The sequence below is a fragment of the Pseudochaenichthys georgianus genome, chromosome 6, assembly GCF_902827115.2.
Source record: "Pseudochaenichthys georgianus chromosome 6, fPseGeo1.2, whole genome shotgun sequence".
Taxonomy (NCBI): Eukaryota; Metazoa; Chordata; class Actinopteri; order Perciformes; family Channichthyidae; genus Pseudochaenichthys; species Pseudochaenichthys georgianus.
The window spans coordinates 9,859,022-9,876,460 of record NC_047508.1 but is presented as its reverse complement, the minus strand read 5'-3'; positions in this window follow the sequence as shown (position 1 = coordinate 9,876,460).

Below are 17,439 nucleotides of genomic sequence, written 5' to 3'. Positions count from 1 at the left end.
TGTACAATCAGCACACACACACACACACACACACACACACACACACACACACACACACACACACACACACACACACACACACACACACACACACACACACACACACACACACACACACACTCCGCAATCAAACTTTCTTTCTCAAATTGGGCCACTATGCTGTTTAGAATGACTAAATAACCTGTGGCGCCTGCACATGTGGGTCCCTTAGGCAGGCCTGTGCATTTGTTTGTGTGTATATTACTCGGGTAAAAAAATAATTTTTTGTCTAACAGCCGATTCAGTTTTTTTCCCATCAAACTGCCTTTAACGTAACCTAATAATCGACTTACGCTAACAAACCCCCCCGCAGCATATCTCAATGGATCCTTATTAACCTGGAATAATGTTCACGTGAATCTGTAACACATAGCAGACACTGTGTAAGTGTCGTCATATTTAATGTGAATACTGATCCCTGCAGTCTTTTCCCCTGCAGTGTATAGATTCATAACATCACCATTTGTATATCAGCACCATCTGTGTCGGAGACTAAAGCGAGGGACATCTGCTTAGCTTAAATGTGCACATATAAACACATATGCAAATGTACGAACACCCGCCACCCGTGACATACAGTGTAAATGTAACACATAAACAGACATGCATGTATAATAACGAGACGTAAAGCTAAAATAAACACACACCCAAGCAGCTGCAAGAGGTCGTGGAGAGCAGATGCTGAGGGATTAAGTGTTCTCCAAGCCTCTGGTTACACACTATAGTGTGTGTGTGTGTGTGTGTGTGTGTGTGTGTGTGTGTGTGTGTGTGTGTGTGTGTGTGTGTGTGTGTTTACAGGTGGACAGATGATGGAGAGATCAAACAATTATTGAGAGACGGTGAATGGAAAAACAAGATGAAGTGTGGATCGATGTGCTGCGAGTGCATTACGCAGCTGCTTACTTTGGCTAAGCACAGTAACTACTATCTGCTGGATCAAGGCTTAAGGAGGCCATGTTATGTCATTGTCATTACAGTGTGTTTGTGTAAGCTGGTGTGACATCATACTGTGATAATCAGCTAATTACAGGAAGGGGTGTACACTGCAAGCACAGACAGGCGTACATATTGAAGGACAATGTGTTTTGTCCTCTGGAATCGTACGGTGGCCGGAAAAAAACGCGTTACAACGGCCCAAAACATTTCCATTAGGAGAAACCTGCTGCAGTTTAAAAAACAATGCAAATACAAAAACACAGGCAAATGCACAGCATTTAGAAAACATTTACCAACTTGACGAAACATGTTCACTAAAAGCTCTGCATAAAAGAAATGCTTATTTTGCATTTGTTTTGGCATAATTGTATTTTTATATTTACATCGATTTTGAAAGTGCAGCGCATTTCCGCTATTGCAAGTGTTTTGGGCCGTTGTAGCGCGTTGGCACCTGAAGGCCACCGTAGGATAAGCACCTCCGCTCGTATGTTCATGGTCCTGTATTAATTACAAGCAGTGGTTGAAAGTACCTTGGTACATTTTAGATTATCAATACAAAATATGAATAAACTGATATAATGTACTTTTATAGGTTAAAGTTACCCAGAAGAATATAAAGTAATTTAAATACAACCCACTTTTACCAAGTGCAAAAGTGAAGGGATGAACACATTAACATGCTCAAGGATTAACGGATTACATAATCAGGTTCCAAAAATCGGTAACTACAGGTATATTCCCTGACAGTTAAAAGACGTTATCAGATCACTGTTACATTTATTTTTACAAAAATGGGGATTACAAGAAGGATTACAATGCTACTAAAAACTAAAAAGAGTATGTGGTATTGGTTGTAGAAGAATGTAAATTGTATTTATTCTCTGTAAGAAGTACTGTTCTGTAGGCTAATACTACTGTAAGTGTGAATCTATACGCTTACTGCCTGAATCTGCTTTATGGTTTTCACTCTCTATGGTTCATTTGTTCTTTTTTTATCCACTAGGTGAATCTATATGTTTATAAAATACTGTGTGAGCTCAATTGTATGTAATAAATCAGAACAGAGCATTTTCTGGCAGCTCAGATTTTATTTCTGCTTTTTTAAACTGCAGTATGTGCTCATGTACTTCATTGCTGTTGTACAAAACACTGCCTGAATATGCTTAATGAAAGCAGGTGTTGCTATAAATTAAATCTCTGAGCAGAGAACACATTTTGGATCATAAATATCTTGCTTTCTTCTTTTCTAAGGCAACATTATTTAAACATAATACACTTAATTAAGAAAAAGTCTTATATAGATATTACTTATCTAAAGTATTTATTTTCATTGCATTTGATATTGATTTAATCCAACAAAAATGGAATGTAATTACATTACTTTAATATTTTGATCCTTAGATTATGTCACAAATTACATTTTGTCATACAGGTAATTGTAATGGATTATTTTGTTTGTATTAACCTTCCCAACCTTGCACATGAATGCATCAACACATGTAATACAATCACTTAAAAATATATGTTGCTTTAATGTGCCATTATGCACTATGAGTACTTTTACCTTTGGTACTTAAATCACCAGCAATATGTTTAAAATCCAACAAGTACATTTTTTTTGCTGGAGGCTTCAATGCAAACATATTACTACATGAGCCCGAAGCCTCCTGGTACTTAGTACAATAACAAATGTGTTGTATCAGTCTTATTCTGAAGCATCAGGTAAACCCAGAGCCTTCTCTCTGACCTTGGTTGCTAAGGAAACATAACCACTCTCTGCTTAGTAACCAAGTATTTTCTAATTGCTGTTGTCTTGGCAACAGCGCAACCAATGTTATCCAGAAAAGGCCACAATCCTAAGTGTTTCCTGTTGCAGTACTCGTCTTCTCAGAGCAGTCTCTGAACTAAACACACAGAGACACATTTAATCATTTAGACAGCAGTTGTCACAAAAAATTTAACAACTGTGGTTCACAACGTGAGCTCTTACCTTTGTAGGTTTGTTTCTGGAGCTGACAGATGGCAGGGTATACACTGTAAACACACACAGGTATATAGTAACATGACTGAAGGATCTGCAATGCAAAACATCTATTTGAACCATTACGTATTAGCATGTTGTCCAACCTACTGAACATGAAATGATTCAAAGCGTTCTCAAAAGGAGCATTTCAGGTTCTATTCAGGGGTTTTCTTTTGTTAATGGTCAAAGAAACCATCATTCAAGCTTGATCTACTTTCCAAGGTTAGGGGAGCACTTAGAAACACTCACAACATGGAATACTGAACACACATTACTGACAATTCTGCCGCGTCATCAAATATCCCAACAATTAGCATTAGTAACAATTAGCTTCAGTTATTTTTTTCACTACAGTAGTTAGCTTAAAGGTCACCTATCATGCTATTTTTAGGCAATAGCATAGGTCTCAGATTTATACAAATATATAAAAGCAAAAGTGTTTTGCTCAAAATACCAAACAGATCACCCATTCCAGCCATGCCTCATATCCCTCTATTTCAACCCTGTCACTAAAGTGCTGATTCTGGGTATAGAGCTTTAACAAAAAACAAACAAAAAAAAGAGGGGGCGGAGCTTATGCCTGCTCATGCGGGAGATTCTTCCGGCAGATTCTCAGCTAAACACTGCCGTGATTAAACGCCATATCATGTTCAAAACCATATCAAGGATTATTTCTGAAACAGTATGGAGCTCAAATGCTTTTTCTCTTGCGGATTTACCAGGTGAGTTCCTTTTTTTATTTTCTGCTTTTTTACATAAACTCTCTCCAGTAGGCCTACAGGTTAGCTCTGAGTGTTAGCGATGCTTGCTAATGTAAACAAAGACCATATTACGTCCAAAACACGTTGCGCATTGTTTCTGATACAGCGACGTTTCTCATAGGGCCGTGGGTGTAATACCAGCCCACATTGCCGATATTACGTCATATCGGCAGCAAATCTGGATCGGCGTACCCCCGTTTTTAGAAATGTGCGCACGGAGGAAAAGAGAGAGGGTTGTATTTTCTGACACTTTGTGAGTCTCCTGACACACCGGGGACACATATTTATGTGTAAAATATATAAAAAATTGCATTTTGCATGATAGATCCCCTTTAATGTAATGAGTGACTAAGTTATAAGTAATATGTAAGAGATGTTGGATTAAACTATTGGATAACAGTCAAACAGTTAGCTAAAAGTGATAGCTACCCGTTAAAACAGTTAGCTATAAGTAATCGATAACACTTGCTAACTTAAACAAACGGGTGACAGTCAAACAGTTAGCTAAAAGTAATAGCTACCCGTTAAGGAGTCCATCAGGACCAAAACCTCTCGCCACCTGAACAGTTATTTCCCCTCCGCTACCGGCCTCTTAAACAAGACACTGACACTTTACCTCAGCCACAACGCAGACTCTATACACATTACATTAATGCACACAATGTTCAAATATTGCTCACTGCACATATCATATTTTATATTCTATAATTCACTGCATTCTATTTCGCTGTAAATTACTGCTTTATTTTAGTGCTATCTATCCATATATTTGTTAGTGTTCTTAATATAGTTCGCTATCTGTATGTTGGAAATATAAAAAAACATAGTATAACATGTCAAAAATACCTGAAAATGCATTATAGTATGTCTAAATTATGAGAAAAAAGGTCAAAGCATAGTTTGTCCAAATATGAGAAAAAACGTCATTGTATAGTATGTCGAAAGATATCCGAAAAGTTTCATAGTATAGTATGTCAAAAATATCTGAATAATGTCATAGTATAGTATGTAAAACATGTGAGTAAAAACGTCATAGTATAGTATGTCAAAAAAATATCAGATAAAACGACATGGTATGTCGAAAATATGAAAAGAACGTCAAAGTACCACAAAAAATGAAACTTTACAATGTCTGAAAATTGTATAGTATCATAATGAAAGACATAAGAGTGTGTTGAAAATATTTGGAAAAAAACATCATGGTATAAAGTTATGAAAATATCACCAAAAAACAAAAAACGCCAATGTCGAAAACATCCGGAAAAAAGATGTACAGGATAGTGGGTACCCAGAGTAGTTGCTTTTTACTCTTCTGTAGCTGAACTGCAAGGACATATTGAAAATGGCCTTTTCAAAGATCATGGAAATGTTTGGATATTTGAAAAGGTGTGTGTTTTATATAATTGATTAATAAAAACCCTGGTTAAAACTAACAGGTAACAGTCAAATAGTTAGCTCAAATAATTGCATAACAATTGTAAGTGTAACCTTAATATGTTACTTAGTTTTTTAATTGTCAGTTATTTTTAGCCATGGTTGTGTACTTATTTTTATTCTATTACTAATGTGCTTTTCTTCTCCATATTTCAAAAGTGAGCTTACTCTTTATTATTGCTTGCCTGTTTTACCTGCTATGTCACTTTTGCTGTAACATTGTACATTTCCCCCCTGGATTAAAAAAGGAATTCTGATTCTGAAGCTAAAAGTAATGGAGGCATAATAGTTATTGTTTTTAATTATAGCTCATATAAAAGATGGGAACACACAACATTTGAGCTTGCAATAAGTGTGTCCATTTTCATTTCTCAAGGTGGCTTTGGTTTTTCTATAAAAAATTTCCACAGAAATGTGGGTGCTCAAATAAACAAGTTGTACTGTTTAATCTGTTATTTTTGATTTATTGGGAGAAGTGTGTTGCTTTTTTTCAAATGTCCAAAGAAAACATAAATAATGCTAAGAAGAAGGGGCTTGCCTTTTTTTTTTTTGTGAAACGTATGCAAAGCTTCATCCCCACTCCCCACTCCCCACCCCATTTACTCCCAATCCCAACCAACATACCAACTCCTCTTCCATATAATCAGTCCTCCCTTGACGTAAAATATTTCTGAAAGTTTCCTCTCTAACGGCAGTGCTGTTTCAAAAATGACTACATCTCAACTGTGATGGATTTAATAGCCTCATGGAGAGCAGTGAGCAGCATGTGGTTTTCTACACTGTACATTTTTTTTTTTTTAAACGGACATTTTCTGGCGCCTGTAAAATAAAATACGGAGATAACATGTAAAAAAAAGTAACTTACCTTACGTAGCCTCTATTACTGTAATTTTACATGAAATATTTTTCTTTTAACATATATTATTTGTTAGAATACAGTCATGCACCTCTAGAAAAGAGAATAATTATTTTTAATAAATGATAAAGAAAAGCTAATACGGAAAATTACTTTTATTATTACAAAAAAGTACTGTATATCTAAGACCACAGTAAAGTAAAAGTAAAACACAAAGAAAAGAACGTCATTTTACTTTGCAAAAGCCTTAGTTTACATTAACAACTATCACATTTTTTGCCAAAGAAATCTGTAATTTTACAAGAAATGTTTTTATAATTCCATTCAATGTTTTTCTTTTAACATATATTAATTGTTAGAATAGAGTCATACACCTCTAAAAAAACAGAATACATATTTTTTGAAATGATAAAAAAAAGCTTAAAGACAGAAGATTCCTGTTGTTATTTTAAAAAATACCGTAAATTCAAGATTCAAGGATTTATTGTCATTTGTACATTAGCTTCAATGTAGATATGTCAATGAAAAACTGAAGTCACAGGCTCCTCCAACAGTGCAATATGTATATAGAACATAGTACAAATAAAATAGAATATAAATAGTGCAAGAAGAGTCTATATGCAAGTAAATGGAATATGATAGCACTGCCGTACCAGGCCGTGATGCAGCCAGTCAGGATCCTCTCTCTGGAGTATCCTGGAGTCCATGTTGAACCTCCTCAGCCTGCGGAACAATTACCTCATAATGTCCAGGGACTTTTCACATGGAGAGAAAACATACACATGTTGAGAGGAAACTGCATCTTTTAAAAACCACCCATACGAACAAATTCCAAACTTCATTGCATCGCAACAGAAGGTGTTCATCTGAGAAATAACTGTAATGATGAGCTAAAATACTGTGCAACTTTATCTAAACTAAAACTCTTATTTAGAAACCAAATCCTGAATGGTTCTGAGCAGGACCGGTGAAGTGATGCTTGCTATTTATTGTCATTGTAAAAGTTATTTCTTTTTGTTTGTTTTGTACAAAATAATGATTTGTTTAAAAGAATGAATCCAATATCACTGATGCTGATGGCGATGACCTAAACTTGTATTTTCATGAACAATGTACTCTAGGGGGGGTAGGACCAGAAACGTTTTTAAGCTTCTTCTTGCCCCTTTTGAACATGATAGAAACTTTGAGAATAATTGTTTTTATACCTTGAACCTTGAATTATTATTATTGTTTGTTTTGTTTCTAACATGTTCAATAAATACTAATACAAAATGTTTTTAAAGAGCCGCTGTCTAGCTGTTTTTGGTGATGGTGTTTGTGTGATGAGTCCATGTCAGGTCCTCAGTGATGTGGACACCGAGGCTGCTGACTCTCTCCACCATATGTCCCTCTCTCTGCTGCTTCCTGAGGCCTGTACGACGAAGCCGGTTCAACCTAACCTGGATATGTTTGAGTTAGCCGGTTGGCCTAATCCAAAACATACGAGCTCTCGCTAAACGGTACTACGGCCCATTCCCAAACCGCCCCCTACACAATACCCCTACACCCTACCCCTCCGTTTGCGCGTTCACGCGGAGGGTCCGCCATATTGAGGGCTGTTCCAAAGCAACGAGTGTGGAGGGGGAGTGGGCTATCAAGCCCTCAAACAGCGAGGCTGCTTCTCAGGTCGACTATTTTCATTTCCTCGCTCCTCGGTCCTCGGTCTCACCGGAAGTTGATTTGCCTGCGCCATCTTGAGTACCGTCCGATGGCTCTTATTTCTGCCGGAGGACCGAGGACCGAGGATCGAGGAGCGATCATGGAGGAGCGATAACCGAGGAACCACCAGACCATCCTCCGATGAAATCCTCAGATACTCACCCCGCCCCCTTACTGTGTATCGCTCACTGATTGGACGAGGCAGTGCATGCACTGATCTGATGCTTCTTGACATGAGAGCAATACCCCAGCGGAGTGAAGAAAATACATGAACCTCACGGGACTCACTCCTCAGTTTATACCATGTTTTGTTTCAATTCATGTTTCATTTAGTTACAAACATGTGATATATCTGAACAACAACGTGGTCAACAATCATTTTATTCATTTATTGGAAACATTTTCATGATCGCTTCTTTCATTTATATTTTCATTTATTGTCATTTCCATTCAGTCATTAAAGGTGGGTGGTAGGTAAGTTTGAGAAACCGGCTCGAGATCGCTAGAATTTGTAAATACACAACCGGAGAAAATCTGCCACTTCCTTATAGAGCTCCTCCTCCAACACACATGAACGCGCACATGACCAATGAGGGCACGAGATAAGTGTTTGCCCCGATGGAAGGCTGACAGGCAGGTAGGTAAGTAGGTTGTACTTTTTACAGTATTACGGCTTCTACAGATGACATTTTTGTATGGATTTGTTGTCAAAGCACTTAAGATATTCATTGCTATCGGGATGTTAAGAGCATTCCATGGAATATAACAAAAAGTGTATCTCGAGCCGGTTTCTGAAACTTACCTACCCCACCTTTAAGTGCTATTACAATGTTAGTGTGCTGCATACCCACACAAACACACAAAGTGTGCAATGAATGTTCATCTAACTGGGTTTTGATAGATAACATATCTCTCTTTCTTCTCTCAATTATTTTATTTCTATTGTGCACTCTAATCAATATTAATCAAACTATTGTTCGTTTAAATACATTTTAAGAATGGCGTTTATCTTTTTTGAGAATGAGTTCTTATTTTATTTCATGTATTTGGATCTACAACAGATGATACTAATGTTTATGTCAGTAAATGTGCACTAACAGAGGCGGGGGTGTTTGTGGAAATAACGGGGACAGAGCTGCTGCCAGACGATCAGCTGTGCAGCGTCATCACAAACGGACGTCGCTTCACGTGACGCTCCGGAGGAAAGGACGTCCCATTGCTCTTAAAACTCATTTCCCTGCTTCTCGTGGTTTCCTTGCGTCCCTCCATGCTTCCCTGGTGGGAGGGACTAAACGCAGGGAAACGACGCAAGTGAGGGAAACAAGAGAGGCTTCTCAATACTCAAATTTCCCCTCCTCGACTCCTCGACTCCTCGGTCCTCCGGTAGTGACCCGGAAATGAATTTCAGCGCGCCATTTTGAAGGACGTCTCATTTCTCTAAATGCACACCGAGGACCGAGGATCGAGCGTCGAGGAGGCTCTCTGGAGGAGCTATAACCGAGGATACACTGATGGTTCCTCCACGGCTCCTCCGCGGATGCATTTCCGGGAACGGTGGAGGCGTGACACACGGCCGGACTTATCTCAGCCAATGACAGCTCTGCATGCATCCCCTGGATATTATTTTAGAAACTGCTCTCATCGCAACGCGATGTTTACAGTGAGAACAGCTGTGAGGTCCTGCAGAAAGCAGAGCAGTGTGTAAAATAAATATCACTCAGTATAACAGACATACTCTCTTTATTTGCTTTAGTTTAGTAGATATATACAAACAAAGAGTCGATATTTTTCTAAGAACATTTAGTGCTTCACATACTAAAATACACAACGGCTGTAGCCTGATTATGCTTTAGGAGCTTAGGTGTGTATGGTACAGTGTGTGTGTGTGTGTGTGTGTGTGTGTGTGTGTGTGTGTGTGTGTGTGTGTGTGTGTGTGTGTGTGTGTGTGTGTGTGTGGTACAGTGTGTAGGTATGTCCTGTACAGTGTGTAGGTGTGTGTGTGGTACAGTGTGTGCGCAGATGCGGCGGACAGACAGGTCTCAGTTGGTTTGGTGTCCTCTGCTTACTTTTAATACTTGCAAATACAACTTTTGGCCCGTAATTTCAATTCCCCATTTCAGCGACCAGAGAGAGAGGGGGGGGGGGGGATATATCCAGTCTCTGATTGTGTTACGTTATTATGAGAGTGCTCTCATACTTTAAATTGCATATATTTATATAAATATATTTGTGTGTGTGTGTCCGCATCTGTAGCCTGTTATTGTCTCATTATACCGCACTCTCAATGAATTCAAGGTAAATATGTGGGGGAACAATGTTCAGCTGATCTAACAGAGATTATAAAATATGACAAAACACTCGACAGCTGATGCAGCTGTTGCCACGTAATAATGAACGGACGTCGCTTTAATATGACCGCTCAGAGGAGAGGAGTTCTCATTTCTTTAAACGTCTGCTGCTTCCCCTCCTCTTTCCCCGGTTCCCCTCCTCGGTCCTCCGCTCGCATCTCCTGTGGGCGGGACTAAGTCTCGAGGAGGGGAGTCGAGGAGGGGAGTCGAGGAGGGGAAATTTGAGTATTGAGAAGCCTCTATGGATTTCATTTAATCGACCTGAGAAGCAGCCTGAGTCTGCAGCGGTGCTGACTTGAGACCGGTCTCTACCTGACCGGAGTCACGCTGTGTGTGTCCGTCAGGAAACACGCTGTTTACAAGTAGTTCCAGCGAACATCCACTGATAAATTGCGATGTTAACAACCTCATGATAACCTCAGTTTTTAACTTAGGATCATACCTGTGTTTAGTCTAGAAAAAGGTAAATGTGTGCATTTTATTATAAAGTTGTGTATATTTACAGACCGTTGCAAAAACTAAGAAGCTTATAAACATCAGGTTTAAAACTAAAAGAGCTTTGAAACACAATGAAAGATGTTTGGAGTTTTATTTGAGTTATTAATTTAAACTTTTTGTCTAAGAGATGCTGATTTGAAACCGTTGTTACATACAGTTACGGCATTTCCTGTTTCTGCCGGAGAGAGGGGAGGCCGTCCCAAAGCTTGCTGCTGTAAATTACTCCCTCCATCTGACAGGAGGGAGCCTCGTTAAGCTGCGAGTGTGGCGACAGACGGAGTTCACTCCATCACGGAGGGGTAGGGTCGAGGGAGTGGTTTGGGATTGGGCCTACGACGCGGGTTATCAAGTGGATGCTCAAGCCAGCTGTGTCCTATCTAGTTAGGTGCACGTTCACATGAAAGGGGTGGTATTTGGAGCATTCGACCAATCACAAACATGGAGAAGCATACTGACAGCGCAGCGTCATACTTCCTGAATGAAAAGTCAACAATAATATTAGACATATGAAGAAGTTAAACTTTAAACATCCATGACTCAAACACTTTATCCAGGATCAAAGCCACATATGCGGCTTTCACACCAGCGCTTTTCAGTTTCTAGCTCCGAGCGGGAGCTTTTCTGGTTCAACTCCGGTTTCCCTTTTCAGCTCCCGCTCTGTTCACACCGCCCACTGGCGCCCCAGAGATGCCCCTGCTGCGTCATGACGTCACCGTTTACATCGCTGATTTGCCCCCCAACGGCAGCCATTACGGCGCTCACAACAACAACAACAACTGCGTCGGGTCGATGATCGTGTTTCTTTTAATCACACGAAGCCAGAATAAATTGAATAACGACTTCTCCAACCTTATACTTTGCTCCAGAGTGCCGTGGCTCATTGTTTATTAATGTGTTTCTGCAGCATTTACCGACCGCTGCAGTGCTGGCTGCTCTTCCACAGGAGTTTATTCTCCCGTTAGCTCCCGGTTAGCTCACACTGCAGCGGCCGCTCTAAAGTATTCACTGTCCGACTCACACAAGCAGCTGATGCATATCCCCAGTTCCCCTTAGCCTAAGTGAATGTGTGTCAGTCTGAATTGACACTGTTTGGTATCACAACGCTGTTATGAAAGTTTCTCTGGTATAAAACGGGTGATGTTAGCATAGCAACCGAAGCTAAACTGACTACTTGCATCCGATAGCTGCAATAATACAAAACAACACGTCTGCCTCTCTCCACAATGATCGATAACAGCGAACGGATGGTCAAAGTAAGGCACAAATAAACAGAATCACACGAAGCCTGGTTAGTGTTGCCTGACTTTATAAAGTGTGTTTATAGGCACTACTGCTTGTAGGCAGGCATGACAGTCGACCCATGTTCAGGGGAGGTGGGTTTAGTTTCCTGCACGCCTCGATGTAAGAGAGACGTAAGCGACGCCGCCTCTTAGCTCCAAAGCTCTTGCCTCTGGACCGACAATTTTTTGGAGCTGGAAATGAAGCGGATTCCGGAGCTAAGAGCCGGCGCCGCTTCGGTGTGAACAGGAAAACCCGGCGCTTTTCAGGCTCTAGCTCCGAGCCGGAGCTGAAAAGGCGCTGGTGTGAAAGGGGCATTAGCTGCACCTGCAAGGTGAATACAGCTGGTAAAAGAAAAAAGTGTTCTATTTCGTATATGGCTTCGCCCTCTAAGGCTATCGCTATTGGGTTCCTCTGCGCCCCCGCGCAGCATTGAAACACTTGTAGTCCACGCCCACCCGCTAGGTGGGCCCCACCCGCGGGCCTCCTTCCGGTATAAATAGGAAGGTGGCCCGGCAATCTGCTCCCTCTTTTCTTCAGCAACCAGCAGTACTGAAGCACAAGAAAGAAATCATGAGCAGCAATGATCGTATCCGCATGTGTCCTTCGTGCAATACGGGATATATCATGAGCTACGATTTTCACCTGATATGCGCATCCTGCCTGGGGCCAGAGCACGCGGACGCGGCTCTCAGCCAGCAGATCGCATGTTCACATTGTGTTCGTCTCCCATCATCTGACAGGAAGCAAAGGGTGGATGCTCTAGCTGCTGCGGGTGAGGAGGACGACTGGCCCATCCAGAACAGGGACAACAGCCTGTTTCTGGAGGCGAGTGGGAGGCAGGAGTCGGACGACTCCTACCCCGTCTCCCTCCATGGCTCGCCATGCGGCTCTCCCCTCCCCCTCTTCCCCGGACGGGGGAGACGGGGTCGGAGCGAGAGTCAGAGGTGGCGGCCGAGCACGTGGTCCCCTTCTCCGTGGCCACGGCGCTACCGGCGTTGGGTGGCATCATGCTGGAGCAAAGCAAAGCAGCAGCATGCAGAGGCCTCCCCGTTCCCCGAGGACGGGAGAGGGTGGCTCTGGATGACATGGCCGGAGTATTTTCCCGGGTTCAGACGGGCAGGAGTGACCCGATCTGACCGCGATTCCCCGCCATTAGGCGATACCAGGAAGGGGCAGCGGCGAACCCGAGGACCTTAAGGGCTCCGGTGGCCACCTTTGTTCCCTTCACTAAGGTGGAGGGGTTCACGGGCGAGGTTTTTCCAACCACCCCCGCTCTGGAACCGAGCTTAACGGCGTTCTTCGGGGTTAGGCAGGCCAACTTGGTCGCCGGACGGCGCCCTATGTTGGCCACCCTCAATGACCAGTATGTCGCCCGCCAGGCTGACCGGACGCACCAGTGTGCGTTCCAGGTTTCGGCAGCAGCGAATAACATCGCGTTGCTGACCAACTCGGTGGTGACGTTGGTCGAACGGTCCACCACCGTAGCTCCAGAGGAGGCAGAGGAGATCGCTAAGGCGGCCACGCTGTGCGTAGCCGTGGCAGTCTCCCAGGCTAGGATCACAGCCTGGATTACTCAGATCCAGCGCCACCTCTGGTTGCAACAAGCAGCGGTTATAGCAGCGGTTACAGAGCCAGCGAGGAAGATTTTGCTGGACGCTCCGATCAGCTCGGACGGGCTGTTCGGACCCCAGTTCCTGGCCATGGTTGAGTCCATGAAGGCGGTATCGGAGCAAGCGGAGGAAATCCGCCAGCACGTCGGCTGGCTCCAGCCAGCGGTGAAGCAGCAACGGCTCCAGCGGCAGCAGCAGCAGCCAACCCGGCCAAAGCGGCAGACGGACAGACACTCGCAGCAGCAACAGCCGAGGCGTCAGACTCGTCAGTCAGCGGCGGCTGGGGCACCGTCCCGCGCCTCCGGGGCACCGTCCCGCGCCTCCGGGGCACCGTCCCGCGCCTCCGGCCCCCCACCAGAGAAAACGAGAAGAATGGGTGAACCAGCTGCCTATGACCTATCGGTTAATAGCCAGCAGAGTTCGTTACAAAAGCCTGCGCTATTTAATCTATCAATTAATAAGCTGCGGAGCACAGTAACTACACCAGCTGCCTCCAATCTGTTGATTAGTAGGCAGCAGGATTCGCTGCAGAGGCCTGATGGTTATGACTTTTCGGTTATTAAATCACAGACCTCGCGGCATTCCTCTGGCCGAGATACGCCACCTACACACGGTCACAATAAGCCCATGAGCGCCGTGGTAACGCCTCATGTGGATATCACTGCACACACCTCCATCCATCCTCTGAGCGTGTACGCGCGTCATGATGAGAGGCGGAGTGAAATGCAGCGTGTGGAGGTTTCCTCACAGCCCTTTCGCTCTAGGCCCACCTTGGGTTGCCTCACGGGCAGCGGCGGCGAGGGCTCTGGCGTGGCTCGTCGTCATGACGACGACAACACATCTCGAGCATGTGCGCCCGCGGAGTGGCAGCGCGTGTGTCTGATGGACAGATGGATGAGCATCCCCCCCCCCCCCCCCCACAGTTCAACGGGATACAGGTGACATGCTTGTCATCCCGAGAACAGTGTCTTGCGCTCCAAGCAGAGCTACGGGAACTCCTGTTGAAAGAGGCTATTTCCAGGGTTCCCCAAGAGGAAGAAAATCAGGGGTATTACTCCCGCTATTTTCTTATCCCGAAAAAGACGGGGGGAATGAGACCCATCCTCGACCTGTCAGCTTTCAAAAACATATGCTGCTGCCATTTCATCTTTCCACGTAGGTTTGGGGTCAGCACGGTGTTTAGTCACCCTCTGACAAAACGTTTTCTACGGGGAGCACAGAGACTCAGACATGTGTCACGCGCTTTGGCGCCTCAATGGGGTTTTGGCTTGGTGTTACGCGCACTGAGTAAAGCTCCATTTGAACCTTTAGATCAGGTCTCCCCTGAAGTTCTTGTCAGCCAAAGTAGCTCTGCTCTTGGCTCTCACATCAGCTAAAGGGTGAGTGATGTGTCTGCTCTCTCTGTGGCTCCGTCATGTCTCTGGATCCAAGGAGATGGCAGCTCAGCTGTTTTGCGCCCTAACCCGGCTTTTATGCCAAAGGTGATCACAAGCTCTTTTAGATCGAGAGGGATCACTTTGGATGGTTTCTTCCCTCCTCCTCACACATCAGAGGAAGAAGCCACATCTCATCTCCTCTGTCCCGTACGTGCGCTGTCATGTTATATTGCACACACAGCCACGTTGCCCAAGTCTCAGCGCCTGTTTGTGCATTACAGAGAGCGCTCAATAGGGCAGCCTCTGTCGGGGCAGCCTCTGTCGGGGCAGCCTCTGTCGGCACAGCGCCTGTCACACTGGTTGTGTGAGGCTGTGTCACAGGCGTATGTCTACTCTGGGGTGGATCCCCCAGAAAACATCAAAGCGCACAGCACCAGAGGAATTTCAACCTCTATGGCGTTGCATGGAGGAATGACAGTGGAAGACATTTGCAATGCTGCATCTTGATCTTCCCCCTGTTCTTTTATTCGTTTTTATTTGAGGGATGTCTCCCATTCCTCTCTTACACATTCAGTACTGAGTGTTCTGTCAGATTGAGTAATGTCAGGGACTAAACGGCGTGCCCTCTCTCCTGCATATCGGCATTCAGAGAGCTGCCCCTTTTTGCCCCTCTTTTATAGGTTTAACAAGTGGGATTTGTTTATCTCTACTTTTTTTAAACGACGGGTATTCACCTTCTCATGGAGACCGCTAGAATTTGAAAATACACGACCGGAGAAAATCTGCCACTTCCTTACAGAGCCCCTCCTCCAACACAAACAAACGCTAAAATGATTGGTCATGCTTTTTACAGAGCTACAGCTTCCACAGATGAAATGTTTTTTTATTTATTTATAGCTGATTTATAGGCTCTGTGCACAAGATGGCATCTATCAACTTCCGGCGGCTGGGTGTGCGGCTGAGTACTTCCGGTTTGAGTACAGAGTTTTGACAGCTTGACAGTTTGTCATGTCACACCGAGAGCAAGAATGAGCGGATTTCGGGGTAAAGAAAAGCGATTGGCCTTCCAGCGTGTAAGAAAGTCGGTACTACATTGCTGTGTGCCCCTTTGTACAAATTCGTCCCGTTATCAGAATCAGAATACCTTTATTATACCTCATTCACACCAACGCAACTCCGGTTCAAGCTCCGTGCTAGAGCTTTTCAGGTTCAGAACCGGTTCTTCGGTTTAGCTCTGGCTCTTTCCACACCGCCCAGAGTCCGACTGGTGCTGCGTCATTGCGTCATCGTTTGCGTCATGACGTAACTGTTTGCGTGCCTGCTTCATAAAGCCAAACCGTGCGGATGAAATCAGTTGCATTCATTTCTTATGGCTCTATCTGCAGCTTTCACAGAGTAATTTCTGTGGTTTAGTTATATTCTTATAAAAAAGTGTACTCGTGTCAATAAAGTTTTTTTTAAAACACAACTGCTTCCGAGGTCGGTCTTATTTCTTAAGGTGGACTGAACCATGAGTGTGGAGTAACGTTGTATCTTTCATTTAAATGAACTGTAACCTTCACCCAGGTATGTAACAGCTGTTCTCAAAAGAACACGTGAAGTAAAGTTTAATATTTATAGTTTTATAGATTTATAATGAGTTATAATGAGAGGTGATCAACGTGAATGCTCAGGTTCCACCTTAACAAGCAGACACGTTACTTCACCATGAGCAGAAACCTTTATATATACAGTCTATGGCAGAAACTCTGAAACTCTTGTTAAGTTTCTCCATCGTTGTGTACACACTGGATAAAACGCGGGCTTTTTGTTGTTGTTCAGGAGTTGATCTGTCTCTGCCCCCACCTCGACGTAAGCGTGGCGTATGCGGTGCTTTTGCTCTGGCCGGACAATTTTTTGGTGCTTGAAACGAACCGGATTCTGGAGCTAAGAGGCTGCTCCGCTGCGGTGTGAAGAGGAAAACCCGGTGCTTTTCAAGCTCCAGCTCCGAACCGGCCCTGAAACACTGTTGGTGTGAATGAGGTATTAGTCCCACAGAGGGGAAATGTGCAGCGTTGAAGCAGGAAAGAGCCACAGACAGCTTAGTGTTGAATATCTTACATGCATTAAAAAGTACTAAGTTATAATATAATAAACAATATGCTAAAAAAGTACTAAGTTATAATATAATAAACAATATGCTAAAAAAGTACTAAGTTATAATATAATAAACAATATGCTAAAAAAAGATAAAAAGTTACATCATTTTCAAAAATACAGATAAAAAATCTACAAATCAAATCTTGTAGCAGTTCTTTTCTTTCTTTATATTACAGTTATTAAAGATGGCATATGTATATAAAGTATATATTGCACATAAAGCACATATTGCACATAGTTTGACGGTATTTAACAGCAGCAAGTTACACAATGTTACAATCGGGAGATACGTTTCCATTCATTTCGTCAAGCCTGGGCAACAACGATTAAAAGATTTCTTGCTTCCATACCATCCATCCATCCATCCATCTTCTCCCGCTTATCCGTGGTCGGGTCGCGGGGGTAGCAGTTCCAGCAGAGAGCCCCAAACTTTCTTTTCC